General features: G+C 45.2%; 1 protein-coding gene across 1 annotated transcript in view; it reads right to left on the bottom strand.

The window, feature by feature from the left end:
* LOC116430514 (uncharacterized) overlaps nucleotides 1–13,543 on the bottom strand; it is a 365,874-nt gene that overhangs the window by 322,526 nt on the left and 29,805 nt on the right. Inside the window, exon 2 of the mRNA XM_076369539.1 lies at nucleotides 90–196. The gene's annotated coding sequence lies outside the window, so the exon portion shown is untranslated. The remainder of the gene's footprint in view (nucleotides 1–89; nucleotides 197–13,543) is intronic.

Raw genomic sequence — 13,543 nt, 5'->3', positions numbered from 1 at the left:
GTATGGGGTTGTGCAGAGGACCGCCGAGAAAGTAACGAAAGTACGTTTTATTGAGTTTCTGGCTGGCAGCGGCCCGTGCAAGAACGTACCTTACAAGTTAATAAATTCCCGGCTTTTCCCAGTGGACGTCCGCACGGCTCCGTGTGCCCGAAACAATCCCTCCGTCGTCGGTTTTACGGCGACGCGCGGGTTTCTCCTGGAACAAACGGCGAACAATCGGTGTGAGCAGGTTTAATCAAGATTTCATGTGTTTCTAATAGGTATCTTGAAGATCCATATGAAATTAGAGACTTTTGTACATTCCTAGACGCGGTCTGTCTTCGACCAGCTTTGCAAAGGCTTCATCCGGTTTCTCAGCTTTCAGGACTTTGTTTCGATTGTCGATTATTCGTACTGAAATTGAATTTTATTTCGAAAGGACTGATAAGGAGAGGTTATTTATAGGAATGCGTTTGAGATAATTGACGAGCGGAGATTAGAATAGATTTAGACGATATAATAGCCAATGAATTCGTAATAAATGTCCGCTGTCCGAGGATTAAAAAGATACTTCGTTAAACGGTCCAGGAAAATTCACTGTTTACGTAACCTATACCGCGCACGTTGGACGACGGTTTTTTCCGCGATTTTACGAGCGGCTTTATTGATAGATTATCCGGCGACGATAGATTTCTAAATGGCACAATAGAATGGTTTCGGTCGCGGCTCGAGCGGAGCCGGTGCGTTCTCAATCCCGGCAAGGACAGAAGTCGCGTCGAATTAACTGCGTAAGGTAACCAGTGCGAGAAGCATTGCCTAATGGCAACTACCGAACGACCTAGAACGGCCTTCGCCGGCTGCAACTACGCAATGGCCGACCAACCGCGACGTAGAAGGCGGTCGCTACTTAAAACGATGCCAATCCTCCTGCTTTATTTTTTATTGGCCGCCGCGGACGCTGTGAGAAAAACGCTCTCGCCGTGGAAAACGAGACGCGGCCAGGATTTACGACACTTTGCGACAAAGTCTTGCCACGGGATCCGCGAAAATTCCACGGACGTTCCTGACGGCGACCCTTTCATCGGTGACACGCTTGAAATCGACGGATCTTCTGGGAAGCTGAACCGAGACGAACGTCGGATCTATCTTAAGATTTAATAATATCGAAAATAACCAAGAAACCGTGGGAACTCGTTTCGAAAATAATTATGCCACGACTTTCGCAGGAACAGATCGATTTTCAAGGGATCGAACTACGCATCGAATTACACTGGACAGTTTATAGAAGAAGAGTCCTCTCCTCCCCATTGATTTAGTTGATAGGATCGTGCAGTTTTTCTAACATTCCTAAAAGATCGATGGGAGGAGAGCACACTTGACACCGTAATTACACCCTCGATATTCAATTCCGCGTAATAATATCCTCAATCTCGCCCATGTATCTCGCAAGAAAGAAGCGCCGATATTCCTATCGACAATTTCCTCATAACGTACAGAGTACACGGGTAAATCGAATGGAACATCCTGCACGGTGATTAAAATAAGTGCAACCGCCAAAGCATAAATATTAATAACCCGTCCACCGCGTGCTCCTATCTCGCAGGCCGCAGATAAAGTTAACGCGGCAACGGGTATCGAACGTCAATACATAATTCCCTGCTCGCATGCTTTGTCAGTCGTCGAGATAAATGAAACATGCTGTATAACTTAAACAGTCCCGTGTTCGACACCGCGCGTCCCCTCTCGTCTCTTCCCCCCTCGCCGCGGGCCCGTTTTCTCGCGCCACTGTCAAGCCGAATCTCGGAACACGATTTCTGCATCATCCTGTATCCCTGTTAAACGCGAGTGGGGAGTGGGCAAACAACAACGCCGTGAGGAACAAGTGACGTAAATATGCGATAAATTTCGCTGAAAAGGGACCTGGTTCCCCGAAAAAACAGCACGCTTACGGTATAAATCGCGCCGCGGCCGGTTACAATACCAACAGCGCCTCGATTAATGTTTAACAAGGGTGTCCGAGTGAATTTCGCGGTCGGGATCGGAAGCGGGGGCCCGCCGCTCGTTTCTTTTCGCCCGAATGCAAAGGAGGGCCGAGAGAGCCTTAACCTAATTAAGGAAGACAAGACCAGCGTAAATCACGGTGCCCGAGGAGAAAGTGATGACGAGAGATAAAGGCGCGAGGAGAGCCACTCCGCTCTCCCGGGCGTTTATTTCTCTCCTGGACCTCCTTTTATTTTTCTCTTTCCGTCTTCTGCTTGCTCTTTTTCCCTGCGACTCGCCGAACACGTTAGATCCTACGCTGCGGCTTCAGGGTCTCGAGGATTCACAGTTTTCGGAGATCGCGGAAGAGGAACCTTGTTTAATCGTTGTTCGGATGACGATTGATACGATCTAGTAGGGTTTATTCGAAAACTTGAGTGTCTTTGGAAATTGAATAAAAGAGTTGTTGATTCTTTTGTGGATTTGGTTTGTAAAACGCGCAAGCTCTGTTTTGGAAGTGTTATTCGTTTTCTTTGGAAGGAAGGTTTAGGAACCAAGGAAATCAAAAATAGTGTTTTAATAGGATGTCTTTCTTATTAAACAACGATCTCCATTTTTAGAGGAACTGAAGTAAGCAGAGGAAATCGAGCGTCAAGATAATGCGGATATTACTTTGTACTAAAGTCTCTAAAGAAGACTGGACAACGTTAACGATCTTGTTGAGTGTCGCCAGAAATCATGAAACGCTCCGTGAAAATCTCAGTGACTCACAGCATTGTACTTCTCAAAGATTGTAGGTACTCCACATATAGTTCTGCAAGGCGAAATCTTATAAATCCCGCGAGGGTCTAAGTAACACAAAGATCGCAAATTTAGGCAATAGACGGTCGCGGCGAACGACTAGTAGTCGGACATAACTCCTTCAGTTGAACGGCCAGTAAATTCGCCGAGGTCAAACACTGAATACAAAGTTTCCCCTCTGTGAAGTTAAGGAATAGGTCTGGCTGTCTCCATTTCTCGCCAATGCCTTTCATTCCTCGAATTCGCCCGCCTTAATCTTGCGCCGAGCGAACATGAACGCGCCACTAACCCATACGCCCGCACATGCACGCGCGTTTACTGCCATCCGCGAGCGCTGAAGTACTCGGCGGAGTCTAATCAGCGCGTTTTCACTACCTCTACAGCGGAAATATCTTGTACGAACCCGACGCTGCACCGCGACTTTGAGAGTCAGGTATTACTCATTCCACAGAGACACGCGAAAAAGAAACCTCAAAGTTTTCGTATTTCTGTTTCCTCTTTTTTCCTTCGATTCTATCACAATCGAACGCAATTAACATTCCGATTATTTTAACACTCCGAACACGAAGGTAGATACATCAAAGAACACCTTGAAACGATCTTTTCCAACGTTTACCTTCGTACAATCTTCGACGATTGCACATCTAAGAACACGGGTTGTCATTTCGATAATATAATAGTAATTGAACACACCAAGGCGATACAAACGAAATAACCTGCCTCTGCTAATAAGATCTCATTGAAATACTCTGAATGCCCCATATTTTCCGGTAAAGATATAAACGTCTCGGATTACCGTCTAATTAATACTGTTTCATTGGAATAATCCACGTGCTCCACATTTTCTGGAGAGGCCGTAAGCGTCCAAATACTTGCGGACGGCGGTGCACGTACACGAGCCGCGCCGAACTGGGTCATAGTAGCACTCGTTAAACCTACGTACTCTCACCTCTGCTCGGTGCATAAATCTGCGCGTAGAAACGCACGTGCACCTTAGGGCGGGTACACACCTGGACGGTTCGCAGCGGGGACGGGTGAGTTCGCCGCGTCCCCGAGTTGGCGTGCTCGCAACGAATCGCTCGGCGTCCGTTCCCTGAACGCGTTACTCCGTCGACCTCTCAGCCACATATTTCTGCTTCGTTCGAGATTGCAACACTGTGCCCGCGAAACCCTCCGCAAGGTGCGCGTAGGAAGCCTAAAAGGGAAACGCGTGTACCCCGCTTTCTATCGCGCGAATGGTCAACCTTAACCCCTTGCCCTATGATCTCTTTGTAAACTGTGATCAATCTAACTACTTTGTTCTTAACAATTTATTGACGAGAAAATTCCAGTCTTCTATGCCAACGTGTGCTCTAAAGTATAATCATTGATAACAGAGGAACAACATGTAATTTGTATTCAAACAAATTGAATAATGTTTATGTTTGTTCAATGCCACTTGAAATTTTCACGAGTCTGACACCATATTGTAGGTGTTAACACTACATCTACCGGATGGCTCAGAATTGCCGATTCCTGATTTCTTCCTTTTGCAATTATTAAAAAGACAACACGTATTTCTTTGAGAAATTGTTCAAGAAATTGATTTAGCAATACATACACTGAATTTGTAAATCAATTCAAGTCTCGATAGGTGTAATCTTGAAGTTGATACAGAGAAATTTCAGAAAGTCAATTAATTCATGGCGTTACTGAAGAAGATATCGAGCTATTCACTGTTTACATCAGCGTGGAGCATTTTTATGAACCCTCCGAGCAGTTATCAACAACTCCGAGTCATTTTTACTATATCAGCTACCCCAGGAGTATTAACAATGTTGCAATGTTAACAAATAACGAGAGAAATATAAAAGAATCAAGATAATCGCGAAGATACTAGAGAAGGTATAAGAGAAGATATCTATAGCGACCGTTGCTCTTCGAAATCTTCAAAGCCGTCAGTGCCCCCAATATCATCCTCATCAACTAAAAACCGAATAAATCAGAACAGACGAACACGTTCGCCAAACGGCAACCTAATCCAAGACTTCCCCGAACCGGAGATCCCGCCGATCCGCGCGCTCCGTTTTTACGACAAACCGCGTATCCGCGAACTTCGATTAACGCAGGGGAAAAAACAAGCGCGGCGTCCCAGAAACGGAGTGCCTAAGAAAAGAAACGATATCCGAGAAACAAGCGGGCGACCCAAACAGAAGATAAATATACAAGCATCCGAGAATACCGCAATCGTATCGCGAATATTATTACATTCGCGATAAGTGACAGCGTTCGGGGGATCTCGCGACGCGCAACGACAGGCGAACCCGTTGCGCGCGCGTACACACGGAACATTTTCCTCGTTCCTCCGTCTCTCTCGCCGCCAGTGGTCCCTCGACAAGACAGAAGAAGCAAAGGGCAACGTCTGAACACGCGTGTTACACGGATGTTCGCGCAAATCCCCGTTGCCGCATCGAGCACGGTGAAATACGCGGCCGTGACGCGTCGCCCGGCTGCTCGCTCGACTGTGTACCCGACTTTACACTCCGCGAGACACGCGAAATGTTTTTCTTGGGCGCGTGGACGCGGACGTGGCGCGCGGAAAAAACGAGGATGGGAAAAAAAACGCCAGGAGAGAACTCGTAAGAAAGTAAGAAAGTAAGACAGCCACGGGCTCCGGCTTGGCGATGGGCTCAAGTACATCGCAAATAGGTCCGAACGTTAACCCTTTGAACTCTGTAGGCTCGAATATTGCACCAGGAATAATATTAGATGTTTTAATGAATCTTAAAGAAACTACCCTACGATTATTAGATTTTTCACGCATCGAAATTTTGCACTAAGAAGGAAAATAAAAGATCGAAGAAATATAGCATTTTTCATTTTCGCTAGGGATATTATAAAAACTAGTTGCAGTTGCTGATAGACTACAAAACCATCTGGAGTGCTAAGGGTTAATCGGTTGGATTCGAACCATCTGTAAGGTAAACGCATCAGTAGTTAAGGAACATTTTCTGCGTGAATAGTAAACGCTTCCTCCTTTATTAAACACAGATGAAAATGCTGTTCGAACTTCGTACATTGCGTAACGAAACGAACTCTTTCGAAACAGTTGAACAGAAATATACCTTTAAGCGAGCGCGTTCGAACCTAAACGCGAGAAACTGGGTAAATACTTTGGGAAATAAGAAAAATATTTGCAAGAAGAATCAAACATTCAATAGACTCGAATCTGTACGAGTATTTCATCGAGAATCATTCGGTCTTGTTATTATTGAAGGAATTTCAGGTTAACCAAGTGTATAATTAGCATTGATTATCGCCGATACAATGTCTCTCTGAATTGCCTCATTCGATCGCTACTTGTGAAAGGTTCGAAGCATTCTAATTTCGAAACACTGTAAACGCTTCGTATATATAATGAATTTTGATGTGTCGTTAATCATTTTCCTTCCTATGTCGAGTGCACCAGTTTTATCCACAGGTGTTCTTTGTCGAGATATATTCAGAATACATTATATTATTCTGTTATTTTCAATATTATTAGTAAAAAGGATGGTTAACACCGCTTTCTATGAACTATTTTTCAATGCATTGCAAATCAGATATTAAAATACAGAGTTATCGAGAAAAGAATTCAAAAGAAATTCGGAGCGGTTAATATTGTAGTACTCGAACGATATCGTGTAAAAATTAAAATATCGTGTAAAAAATTCCTAAATGCTTGTTGTTTTATTGAAGTATAAGTACTCGAACGCTATCGTGTACTTTGGACATCGAGTTCGTAAGTACATATTGAACTTGATCCCATCGCTAGCTCCGGCTCGGTGATCCAAGGGGTTTAGCAGGGGCATGCGAGTGGGACAGAGAGGAAACGAGCTGAAACCGGGCGAGGGAGAAGGGAGGAGGCAACGAAACGCGGAGAAGCGGACGAAAATACAACGAAATCGGACGTCGGCCCGCAGGAAACGGTGAATCAAAGAGACAGCCGTTTCGGGGGATGTTTTTGTAACGACTTCATCCCATCCCCACCCCCGCCGGCCGAACACGGAACGGTCCGATTTAATAAATTAGCGCGTGTACCTTGTCACGAATGATAATAGAGGCTCTAGCCGCGCGCCGGGGATTTGTAGCGCTCCCGCGTTTTATTTAGAAGCGTATTGGAAAAGACGCGGGGATGCGTGTTTTCTTATAGCGTTCGGAAGATGGACGGGACGGACTGGAGCGTTCCTGTCGGTACTATTTTCGGTTGATTTTTTTCACCGGCTAATGAGGTTTTCTTTAGAAAATAGAAAACAAACAATAAAAATATTTCTAATAAACGAATCTTGTTTAGACGAGTAGGACTTCGATACGGAAATTCAAGTATGAGTTAACGCCAACATTAAACTGTGAAACGCACCGTTAAGTGACGTATCGAAGTGGAATAACTTTTAATTAAATCACGAATGTCTCCTCATTAGTTTCAAGGAACGTCGTCTGTATCTCATTAGAAAATATTGAATATATCTGTTAAACTTTCGAGTGCAAAGGGTTGAAATAATTGAAGCACGGTTTTGATCGAAGAATAATTTCTAATATTGTATGAAGTTCGTTACTGAATTCCAGACTTTCACTTTCGAGTTTCACGAATACCCCGATGACTCGAAATTGGCTGCGGGTATTTAAAACCGTGGCGGTAGTTTAGGTATCGATGTTTCGAAACGGTCACGTCGGGGCGTGAGAAAACGTCGCGTCGCGTCGCGTGAAAAAACGACCCGTCGGGACCCCGTTGTCCCGCTCTCCGGCTCGGAAATAATTTTATTTGGTCGAGCGACACGCGTCTTCCACGTAATTACGCGGGACGTCAGTCAATCGGGCTGAAATGCCCGTCGGTCCATTGATAACATCTCGCCGGTGCCTGTCGATGGGCCGAACGCGCGCCGTCGACCGTCAGAACGAATCGAGGAAAGTGAAAATCAGGCATTGGTAAAATCAATCTTAACGAAAGCGTCAGGACACGAGCGGATGCAGTAATCCGTTGAAATTAAATGGAATATTCAATCGTGGACGCGTGATGCGCGGCGCGTACACTTTGTGGAAGCAGCGGCTCGATCCGTTTGGCATACAGGTAGCATCAATCACGTAATTATATATTTAAATTTTAGCTCCGCCGAATGTGATAATTATGTGTAGCACATTTTTTTTAAGGACGATGGAGATTTATGAAGTGTTTAACGCGTTCTGACAGAGTGCATCATTTATGTTGCGTAATACTAGTGACACCGCGGAGGTCCTTGGATCGGATTGGAGATCCGAAGGTGGCTGTTGAAAGATCATCTTCGGCCGAACTTAACCTAGATTTAATCTAGATCTTAGCTTTAAAAGATAAATCTCTGAAATATCCATGGTAATTTAATTAGAGGCATCGATGTATCAAGTGAATGTCATGGAAGTACTTGAATTGGCACATCGATAGTACCAAGTTTGTCGGATCATTGCGACCGGATTCCCGCAGACAGAGCTAAACACGAAACAGTGCACCCAAAATAATCGAATAGGCGGTTCAAAGTCGAAGCACCGTGATTAATGCTAATCGAAGTATAGCCTCTTAACACATAAACGCAAACGGACGGAGAATCAAGAGCACTCTGGGCTCTCGAGTTTAAGGATCATCAATAAAATCATCCAAAACGGTGAGACTGACGGCCCAGCCGGTAGAGAAGGTGCTAACAGCGTCCGCCAGATTTACTTGTAACGAGTGGGTCGGGCCACACGTCGAGAATAAAGCGGCACCGAGACCGTTACCGCGGTAATAATGCCGAGATTAATTTCCCACGAGCCGCCCTCTCAGTAGGCCCGTGACACAATTATCTGCGCGGTGTCACGTCAACGACCGAACGTGACTCGTCCCGCGTCCAAGTCGCTTCAACGCGTGGACTGCCGCGAAAATCTTCAGAGTTTTGTGTATCGCTGATTCTTTTGCAACAAAGATACAGAGGAACTGTTACTTATTACTTGATATCGTAATGCTTACGATACTGTTATCTAGTAACTTACGCTGTGAAATATTTCCATTCGACATTAGTTATCTGACAAATTATAACTATTGTCAAGTACTTTGAAATTTCCGGCCATCGGTGACCGACGTGGCGGTCAACGTGTTAACCTTTTAACGTCACCAGATTTCGAAAACGTCGACGTGTCGAGTTCAGTTGTCTAAAAGGTCTAGAACCCAGATTTTAAAAAATCTAACGACAAAGAATCTAAGATCTATGAAATTTAAGAAATTTAAGAGATCTAGGAAATCTAGGAAATCTAAGAAATCTAAAATCTAAGGGATCCCACATTTAACAGGTTTAAAATCTAAAAGCTATAAAAGCTGTAAAATAGGAGATCTAAAATCTAGGATATCTAGATCTAAATCTAAACTCTAAAAAATCCATCATCCAAAAGATCTAAAGTCCAACCAAGCACTGACGCAGGCAACCCCTTTGCACCCGAAGCATCAAATCCCAAGATGCAAATAGCGAAAACCAAGGCAAGAAGAGAAGCGAGCGGCGTCTCGGTACCTCCTACCCAAATAAAAATCAGGATCGTCGCCGAGGGCCGAAGTAACGGACAAAGAATCCCGAACATTCGCCGCGGATGCCGCGAAAGAAAGGAAAAACGACGCAAGGGAACGGTATACGATCGTGTATCGCGTCCCAGAATAAAATCCGCGCGGCGGATCACGAGCAAAAGGACGAAGGGTTTCTTTCCGCGACCACCCGGTACAGTCGGTCGCGCGATACGCTCCAATTTTCCGCGGCGCACCGCTTCGAGAATGAATTCCGGGACGGTGTCGGCGCGGATTTACGATCGGCGCCCGATTTAGAGGCGCGCCGGCCACGAACTAATTGCGGCAAAACGATCCGTCCGCGCGGTGCCCCGGCCACGGCTTGTCGCGAATTAAAAATGAATACGGTGATAGCGAATAAAAAAAGAGTAACCGATATTCTCGCGACTCGACGCGGTCGTCGTCAAAGAAACTTTGTATCCTCTTCGAGAACGAAGGTAATCGTTGATGTCTGGATCGATTAGTAATGTTACTCAAACTTAATGAAATTCAATCCTTTGAAGTCTACCATACTCTCAATTCCTTATGAATTGTAACAATTCAATATGTGACATTTTATCGATTACAAATGCACGAATTAGCTGTTTCGCCCGACACAATAAGAAAACGTTTAATCCCTTGACTTTGATTAGTTTCTGTTCTACGAACGGACCACTTTCCGCGCGTTTTAAATGAAAAATGGGTTAAGCATAGCGATCGTTTCCTGCGTAACAGAGTTTCTTTCCATTCGGCGGCTCGGATCGCTTAAGCAGCGCCGGTTATTACAGGAGACAGACGGTTGCCCGAGTGGACAAAGTGGTGCCATATTTTAGGAAGGATTCGTGAGTAACGCCGGCGTGTCAACCGGCCGACGTTCGCTCGGCCCTGGTACAAGGGCCTCGCACTTTTGTAATGGCACGACATTTGTTCCTGCGCTGCCGCTTAATTGACCAATTTTTAATGCCGCGCGACGCGGTATTTAAACGGGCCACGCGGCCCTCTCCCGCGGTTTCGCGTCGGCCGGCCGGCGGGGAGCGACGGGCGCACGAGTACATTAGCGGTTAATACGCTGGAAACGATTATTGAACGGTACATTTGTTCTTGAATATACGGGACGTACCGCATTTGTCCCGCGATGCGTCATCCGCCGGCCTCTTCTCTCTTCGGGAAATGGAGAAGAGGGAAACGACCGTGTCCCAATACGCGTACCGTTACGCGGTTCATTATGAAGTACTGTTAACGTAATAATTTACGTTAAAGGCAATACGCGCGGATTAATTAACGCATAAAGCTTGCGAAAGGGTAAAAGATATTTCAATCCGAGACGTTCAACGTCTGAATTGTCCTGTATTCTTAGTACACCTATCGTTGACTGAGAAACTGATCTATTCTGCGATGGCCTTGTCTCCGCTGAGAATTTCCCTAAAAATTCAAAACAATAGCTTTGCAACACAACAAACTTATTCCCGAAACTCAGATGGAATTAAAATTTCCATTGCAATTTCAACCTCATAGTCGACGAAGTTGTTTCCATTTGCTTGTGAAGATAAAACAGTTGCAATTCAATGTCTAATATCAGCAGCATTTCGTTTTAAAGAACAACTGAATCTTCTAAATCTAAAGAAATTAGACTTGAAATTAACCCACTGCATTCAATATTTTTCTCAACGAATATTCATTATTTTCCGATGAGATATCAATGATACTTTTTACAGCTAACATAAAGAAATACCTTGCACAAATTAAGTGACAGAACTATTTTATTTCGTTGATGCGTCATATAAAAATGTAATATTGAATTTTAAATTTTATAATTTCCTCGGGTCAAGTCAAATGGCGGCTGAAAGATGTCTCTCGGGTGCGAAGGGTTAAATTAAGGTGTCAAAGGTTAACTATCTCGCGTCACGTAACGTACGTTCCAACAGTCCGCGGGAGATAATATCCGAACGATTCACTCGATCATCGTTTCCCAGTTCCAAAGTTGTCCCGAAAAAGAAGACTCCGCGGTAACGCGTCGCCGAGAAAAATGTGTCGAGCGTGGTCGGCCGCCGTTCGGCGACACTTCGTAATTCCTCGCGGCCGCGCGGATCGTGAACGGATTAACGGTCGGGCTCGTCGAAGCGTTGAGAAATTAAGTAATTTCCGCGCGGGGGCCGCTCGAGCATAATTCACCGCGGCGCGGCGGCGGGCATCGACTCGTAAATAATCGTCCCCCACCCGGCCAACCCTTGTAAAAGATAAACGTCGGAATTGCGTAATTGCCAGACTGCGGATTTCTATGCGTTTATGGGAAATCCGAGAGTGCGAGGCTGCACGGAACCCGCGGGATACGGAAAAATACGTAAAATACCTTTTTCTATGGTAACTCTATTTCTCCCATGCAGTAGTACCTTGATTTACGAACCGCCCTATATAGTTTTCGACATACCTTCCTCGTTCCACATGTTCACCTCTAGATATAAGCTTAATTTCGAAAAACGAACCGTGCTTTTATAATCCTGAGTTACAACGTAACAGATACCTTAGTTTCGAGATAGGAAATTCAAACTGGAAGGAATTCAGATCGAATATCAAGGCACTGTATTCACAACTTTGTAACAAAACTAAATTGTCTATCATGATAAACAGAGATGAATCAAGGGACAGAAGTATTTTATTCCAATGTTCCACGTCTAATTACGTTACACCAATTTATTAAACGTGGAATTTTATATTTCTGCTGTGTTAAATGACGACTGTGAGTCGTCTCTCGAAGAGTTAGAAGCTATCGAGAGTTAATACGCGGCTCACGAGGAGTGCTGTATAGGGGTGGATCGGTAAAAGCGAACAGCGAGGGGGGCGAGAAGAGAGGGGCTCGGGAGAAAAAGTAAAAGAAAGGGCCGGCGAAAGAGGAAACGAGCGGAGAAAGAGGAGAACGAGAGGGATTCGCGGATGAGGATGTTTCATTGAGACCCGGCGAATCCGTGGGGAGGAAGGAGGCAGAAAACGAAGCGGAGCGTCGGCGAGGAGGAGGCGAGAACGGAGGAGAAGAGGGAGAAGGAGCGGGTGGATGCATTCAAGTTATTTCTGGATCGACCCAGATATCCGCCGACATGTTTTCTTGGACCGTGCTTTAAACTGTTTCGGATAATTAACGAATTGAATCGCATCCGCGCGCATTGTCCTCGGGCTGCGCACAAGAACTTCTTTCACCTACGTGACAGGCGGCCGGCGGTTACGAACTACCTGTGTTTCGCTCCACGTGCTGCTAACGGCGCGTAATAAATTAGAAGCGTGGCATAGAGGCGACGGAGTTCGCCGTGTTTTCGGTGAACATCGGTCGTCGGGAGCGAATCATCGAGAGATTTTAGCGGAACTTTGGTAGCCGTGTCGTCGATGGAGGACTCGCTCGAAATCGACGTTTCGAGGGAATAACCAATAGAAACGCGTTGATTTTGATGATTAACCCATTGCATTCGAAAGCTTTTCGCTGGGAATGTTTCGTATCTGATGGGAGACGACGTTCTTTTAAATGAACTTAGCGATAATTCGTACATGAGTTAAGAAAGGAAAGTATTTCAATATCTCAATGTGCCTTATGCAAAGGTTAATATTCACCTTTTGCGGACGAAGGTACTTTGAAATGTAGAAAACCTTCAACGGATGAAGCTAAATTATATATCAATTGCTTGATTAATAAATAAAAAGGAAACTACGTGCTGATCTCTTGCTCACATTAAATCATGTGTTTCGCGAAGGGTTAGATATTCGACTGTATAATTGTACGAAGAGTAAACATAGAAAAACGATTGATTTCCGATCGTTTGTTCAGTTTGAAATCGGCTGTTCGAGCGATTCGATCGCAATACCGGCACGTATAGCCGCACACCTAGCTAAAATTCCTTCGTCATCGGCAACTCCTTCTATCTCGCGAGCCGATCTCACCCCCGCCTCTTCCGGCCGGCCAGTCCGAGCGAGGCGACACGCCTCACAAGGTTGCAAAATGAACTTTCTCTCGATTCGGACCAATTAACCTGGAATTGCGAGCGCGAGGCGATCTCGAGCGAGGACACGAGGGATAAATTTCAATTATTCCGGGCGTAAAGAGAAGCGAAAGAGAAAGACAAAACGGCAATGAGATAATGGTCGGTAGCCCAACGGAACGAATAAATAATACCCGAACGTCGCGTCGGTTCGCGCAATAACGGTACGATCCCCGTCTCGCTTTCTTGGCGAACGTCCGCGGAATGA

This window comes from Nomia melanderi, chromosome 7 (assembly GCF_051020985.1).
Source record: "Nomia melanderi isolate GNS246 chromosome 7, iyNomMela1, whole genome shotgun sequence".
Classification (NCBI taxonomy): Eukaryota; Metazoa; Arthropoda; class Insecta; order Hymenoptera; family Halictidae; genus Nomia; species Nomia melanderi.
The sequence above is the reverse complement of the archived record's forward strand: the minus strand, read 5'-3'. Positions and strand labels throughout refer to the sequence as shown.